The sequence below is a fragment of the Otolemur garnettii genome, unplaced genomic scaffold (genome assembly GCF_000181295.1).
Source record: "Otolemur garnettii isolate 467f Iridium unplaced genomic scaffold, OtoGar3 scaffold00031, whole genome shotgun sequence".
Classification (NCBI taxonomy): Eukaryota; Metazoa; Chordata; class Mammalia; order Primates; family Galagidae; genus Otolemur; species Otolemur garnettii.
This window is the reverse complement of record NW_003852426.1, coordinates 2,334,727-2,340,317: the sequence shown is the minus strand read 5'-3', so window position 1 is coordinate 2,340,317 and position 5,591 is coordinate 2,334,727.

Sequence of the window (5,591 nt, the reverse complement as noted above, 5' to 3'; positions counted from 1 at the left end):
TCCAACTCCTGGGCTCAAGCGAGTCTCCTGCCTCAGCCTCCCACGTAGCTGGGACCACAGGCACCCGCCACAACGCCCGGCTATTTTTTGGTTGTAGCCATCATTGTTTGGCCGGCCCAGAATGGATTCGAACCCGCCACCTTAGGTGTATGTGGCTGGCGTCTTAGCTGCTTGAGCCACAGGCGCCGAGCCTCACCTAACTTTTTAAAAACTTGTTTGTAGAGATGGGGCCTCACTATTGCCCTGGCTGGTCTTGAACTCATGACCTAAAACAATTCTGCTACAGGCATGAGCAACCCCATCCAGCCTAGTCATGACTGTCACTCTATTGTGCTACTGAACATTGGGTCTCATTTCTGGTATCTAACTGTGCTTTTGTACCCATTAACCAATTCCTCTTCGGTTCCCCCTCCACACAACCCTTCCCAGCCTCTAGTAACCACAATCGTGCTTGTTACCTCCACGTAATCAATTTTTATAGCTCTTGATTGCCAGAGAACATAACTTTTGTCTTTGGTGCCATGCTTATTGCGCTTAATATAACATCCTCCAGTTCTATACATGTTGCTGTCTCCAACCTTTTTAAAGGAACCAGATTCTGGAATTAGCAGAGAGGCGGGATCCCGTCACTTCTCATTTTAGGTAAATTTTCTCTTCTGCTTTGTTCCCTCTTCCCTCTCTGCCTTTCTAGTAATCTTAGCACTGGCTCCTTTCCAAACTCACGGATTTATAAAGCAGGCTTTAGGTTAGATTTATACTTGTTTGCAAAATTGGACCCATTGTCAAGGATTGTTTTTTTCCAAGGAGAGAAATACCACTGTGTGCCATGCAGTGTGCAGGAAGGTCAGTGTGGAAGGAGGGTGAGGGAGGGCACCCAACAGCACTGGGGAGAACAGCACAGGTGGCATCAATGTTAGTGTGAGAAGTTTGTCGGCCAGATGTAGGACAGAGTAAATTTGGTTCTTGAAACACCACTGAAGTAAAGCCAGAAAAATTGCCAGCTTTCTGGAGCACGTGTTCTAGTGGGAAGAGATAGACTATATTCTGTGAGCAGAGCAAGTAAGAAAAGCGTTTATGTTAGAAGATGGTCAGTGCTACCAGGAGCATGACCCAGAGGGTCTGTGGGGACAGGGATGGTGGTTATTGTGCTGGGTGGTCAGCATAGGTCTTGTTGCAAAGGTGATCTTTGAGGAAAGATTTCAGGGACATAATGAGTTATCAATAAGGATGTCTGGGGAAGTACTTTCCAGGCAGGGGGAACCTCCAGCCACAATGGCACTGGAGCAGGAAAGTGTCTGTGTTCTAGGAAGAGCAGGAGGCCAGAAGGGCTGGACAGAGAGTCACCAAGATGTGGTGACTGGAGCAGATGGAATGGGGCTAGAACATGTAGGCCTGGAGGGTGTGGAAAGGGTGTGACCTTTGCTCTGATTGAGATGGGGAGTTAGAGGATGGTTTTGAGCAAAGAGGGACATGGCAGGACTTCTCCTTTAACAGGGTCTCTCTGACTGCTATGCTGAGAACTGAACTGAGAGGTAGGCGGGCAATGGAGCAGGAGGGAAACAGCAGGGAAGGAGGGCAGGATTCCAGACTGCAGATCCCAGTTTGAACAGTGGGAATCAAGGGAAGTGATGGGTTTTGGATACATTTTGAAGATGGACTTTACAGCATCTTGTAATATATCTGGGATGTGAGGAAGGGGAGTCCAGGAGGACACGCACAGCTGTGGGCTGTGTGAGGAGAAGGATGGAGCTGCCACCAGTGGAGATGGGGACAACTCTGGCAGGGGTGTGTTTGAAGAAGGGGCATCCCAGGCATTCAGTGGAGGAGGTGTCCACTTGGAGTGAAGGGGAGGAAACAGTGGAGGCAGCCTCAAGCCTGAATGTGGTCATAAGAGAGTGACTGGTGCTGTAGAAGAGAATATGAGCAAGGATAAACCCTGGATGTGCAGGGCTGAGGATGTGATCCGACCGCATGCCCAGAGCAGACTGTACAGTTCTGACACCACATCCAGAAGGCACGACACCATGTAGTCCCAGGATTTACTCTGTGTGGGAATCACCTGGACGTGGTGGTGAGACATAGGAGTTGAGCATGAGACCCTGGGGTTTATGACAGGGACGGTGCTGAAGCTCCTGGTCTGCAGATCACACTTTAGTGGCAAGATTGCACACCAGGATCCCCAGGTGTGTGTGCATTGGCCTCATGTAGGGCTTGTAAAATCAGTCCTTGGTCTTGTGTGTAATACTCTGAGAGTGGGGAGAGGCCTGAGTATTTTCTAAGTACCACCAGCAATCCTGGTTCTCAGCCAGACAGGGAAGCTCTGAGGCCAGTGATCACAGAGTAATCAGGGTGGGTCTTCAACCCCCTTTTAAATATCCTTTTATCCTTCAGAAAGAAAAGGGAGAACATATATCATTAAATGTGAGACGTGGTATTGGGAAATTCACATATTCTCTGTACTACAGGCTAGGGCCAGGCAGAGGATTCTGGAAATGACTCTCAGCTCTGAATAAAGAACATCTCTGAATGCTGTGCTCTGACACTATTCCCCAGACTGATTTCTCACTCACTTCTTGGAGCAAACAGTGGAAGCCAAATATTTCTAATGTGCATGTTAGGTATTATATATGAGGTCTGAGAATTAAGTTTGTGAACTTGGAAAGGGCTTCAAGATGGTGGAATAGAGATATTTCCTCATAAGCTGCTCTCAGTAAGTTCAGGGAGAGGAGTCCACACCTGTATTCTCTGGGTCAGGAATGATATTGCCACAGCTCCGTGAGACAGCCTAGGACATCAGAGAAGCAGGGTAGGAGGCCTGGAAAGAAAGCAGGTGCAAGGGAGTGCCATGACCCAGGACAGCCTATAGGTGGAATCCCTGGGGATTAAGTTGGCAGGAGATTCTCCTCCACCTCCCTTTGCCCCATCTCCCTTTCTTCACTCCCCATCCTTCCCTCCCCATCCTTCCCACCCAGTTGGGGTGGCCCAGGTATTTGACCAAAGTCCAGGAGGGCCTATCCCTCTTGGCACATGTTGTGGTGTGAAGCAAAGAGGAACTGAGGCCTCACAGGACACTGGGGGTACAGTAGCTGACCCTTGGGCAGGGGGCTGGAGAGAGTGCATGCTGTTTCTTTGACACAGTGCCACAGGCTGGAGCCCTAGCACTTAGGGAAGTAGCATTGGGTGAGTTTAGACTGTAGCTTACACCAGAGGAAACTCTGGCTGCCAGGCATCCTGCCACCTTCAGAGAGCCATAGGAAGGGAGCAAAGATTACTGAAACCTTGAGGCAGCTCACACTCAATGTGGCCCAGATGGAGCAGCTTTCTAGGATCCCAGTGTGGACTGGCTTTGACTCCGACCTCTATGTTAGGACAACCGTCTCCGGGTTGACTCCTACAGAAATGTGGGCCAAACTGGGGAGATCCTGCTTCCCACACACAACCTCTCGCACCCACTAGGTAGTATTTGGATAGCTTAGGGGTGTCCGCCAGAAAGTCTGGGGTAAGTTTCAGGACATTAGCTCCCCTGCCCCTCCTGGGATTGAACTCTCCTACAGCTACCAGGCTCAGATTAAAATAAAAAAAAAATAAAGACAGGATGTGAGAGGGACTTTACCTAATAAATGTAATCAGTGTTTCTAGTACCCTCAGTGAATCCCCAACAATAAAAATAAATAAATAAATAAATAAATAATCAGGAAAACAAAACCAGGTTTCCATGACAAGTAGATGGTAACTTTCTGCCTCTACCACATCCAGAAACAGATGTATTTTTTTTTTTTCTTATCTGTCCAGGAACTCTACCTAGTGTTATCTTTATTTTCTTTTTTCTTTTCCTTATCATGGAGCATCCACTGTGTTCATACTACATACACACACATACACACACACGGTGTGTGTGTATATATATATACACATATGTCTCTAAAATTTTTTTTTGAGACCGAGTCTCACTATGTTATCCTCAGTAGAGTGCCATGGCATCACAGGTCACAGCAACCTTCAAACTCTTGGGCTTCAGCGATTGTCTTGCCTCGGCCTCCCAAGTAGCTGGGACTATAGGTGCCTGCTGCAATGCCTGGCTATGTTTTTCTTTGTTGTTGTTGCCGTTGTTGTTCTTTAGCTGGTCTGGGCCATGTTGGAGCCTTCCAGCCTTGGTGTATGTGGTGGTACCCTTAACTGCTGTGCTATGGCTGTTGAGACCATACAATATATTTTTTGAGAACAAATTTTTTGTTTTCTTTTCCATTTTCTTTTGTTTTGTTATTTTTCTTGGACAGAATCTCGCTCTGAGGCCTGAGTTGGAATGCTGTGGTATTGGCCTGGCTCACAGCAGCTTTGAACCCCTGAATTTAAGGGACCCTCCTGCTTTGGCCTCTAGAATGGCTAGAACTACAGTCCCTGCCAACACCCATGGCTGATTTTTTCTATTTTGGGGGTTTGCTGTTGCTCAGTCTTGTCTCAAACTCCTGGGCTGGGTTGAGCCTCCTGCCTCACCCTCCCAGAGTGCCAGGATTGCTGGTATGGGCCACTGCACAGGCCTATTTTTTTCTTTCTCTTTCTCATTCTCTTTTCTCTGCCTTTTATCCCTGTTCCAAAGGCCACTTCAACATCAAAGCACACAGAGGAAGATTGAAGGGAACTAGGAAGCAAGAGAATAAGTAGAGGAAGGAGCCTCAAGAAATGACAGGAAGGAGCCATGAAAAGAATTCTGGGAACATGAAAAATTAGAGCAAATCGCTCCCCCAAAGATTCACTATGCAGTTACCACAATGCAGCTACCCATCTATAAAGGACTCATGGAAGTGCCAGAAAGAGAATTAAGAGTGTGAATGGAAAAATTGAAGGGAATTGAAGAGAAAATGGAAAGCCAAAAGTCCAAAAATTGATCCAAGTAATGAATGAAATGCATAACAAAACTAGAATTTATAACAGAAGTTAAGTAGAAAGCCACCAAAAAGTTGACCCAAGAAATGAATGAAAAAGACTTAAGAAAATTAGAAACTACATAACGGAGATTAACAAAGTGAAGGAGTCATTCAGAGAGTTCCAACATGTAATAGAAAGTTTTAACAGCAGCTTAAACCATGGAGAAGAAATGATCACAGAGCTTCAAGACAAGATTCTTGAGCTAATTCGGTCATTTAATGAGTCAGAAAAGAAGAGTAAAAGGACAGCATTTCCTTAGAGAATTAGGGGGCTACACGAAGCATACAAACATACACATTATAGGCATCCCTGAGAAGAAGAGAGATCAAATGGCATGGAAGTCCTGTTGGTGGATTATCATAACCAAAAATGTCCCATGCATTGATAAAGATTCAGACAAACCCCTTTTAGAAAATTGGATTGCCTGGTTTCAAATAGAAACACGTGTCTCTCGTTTCTGAGACACATTGTGACGAACCTGGCCAAAATCAAAATGCAGGAGAAAACTCTGCAAGCAGCCAGGCTTCAGCAGCACCTGACCCACAGGGGCAAAACCATTAAGGCACAGTGGGCTTCTCAGCTGAAACTTTACAATTCAGAAGACAGTAGGCTCCTACTTTCAGTCTACTCAAACAAAACAGCTGCCAACCTAAAATTCTATATCT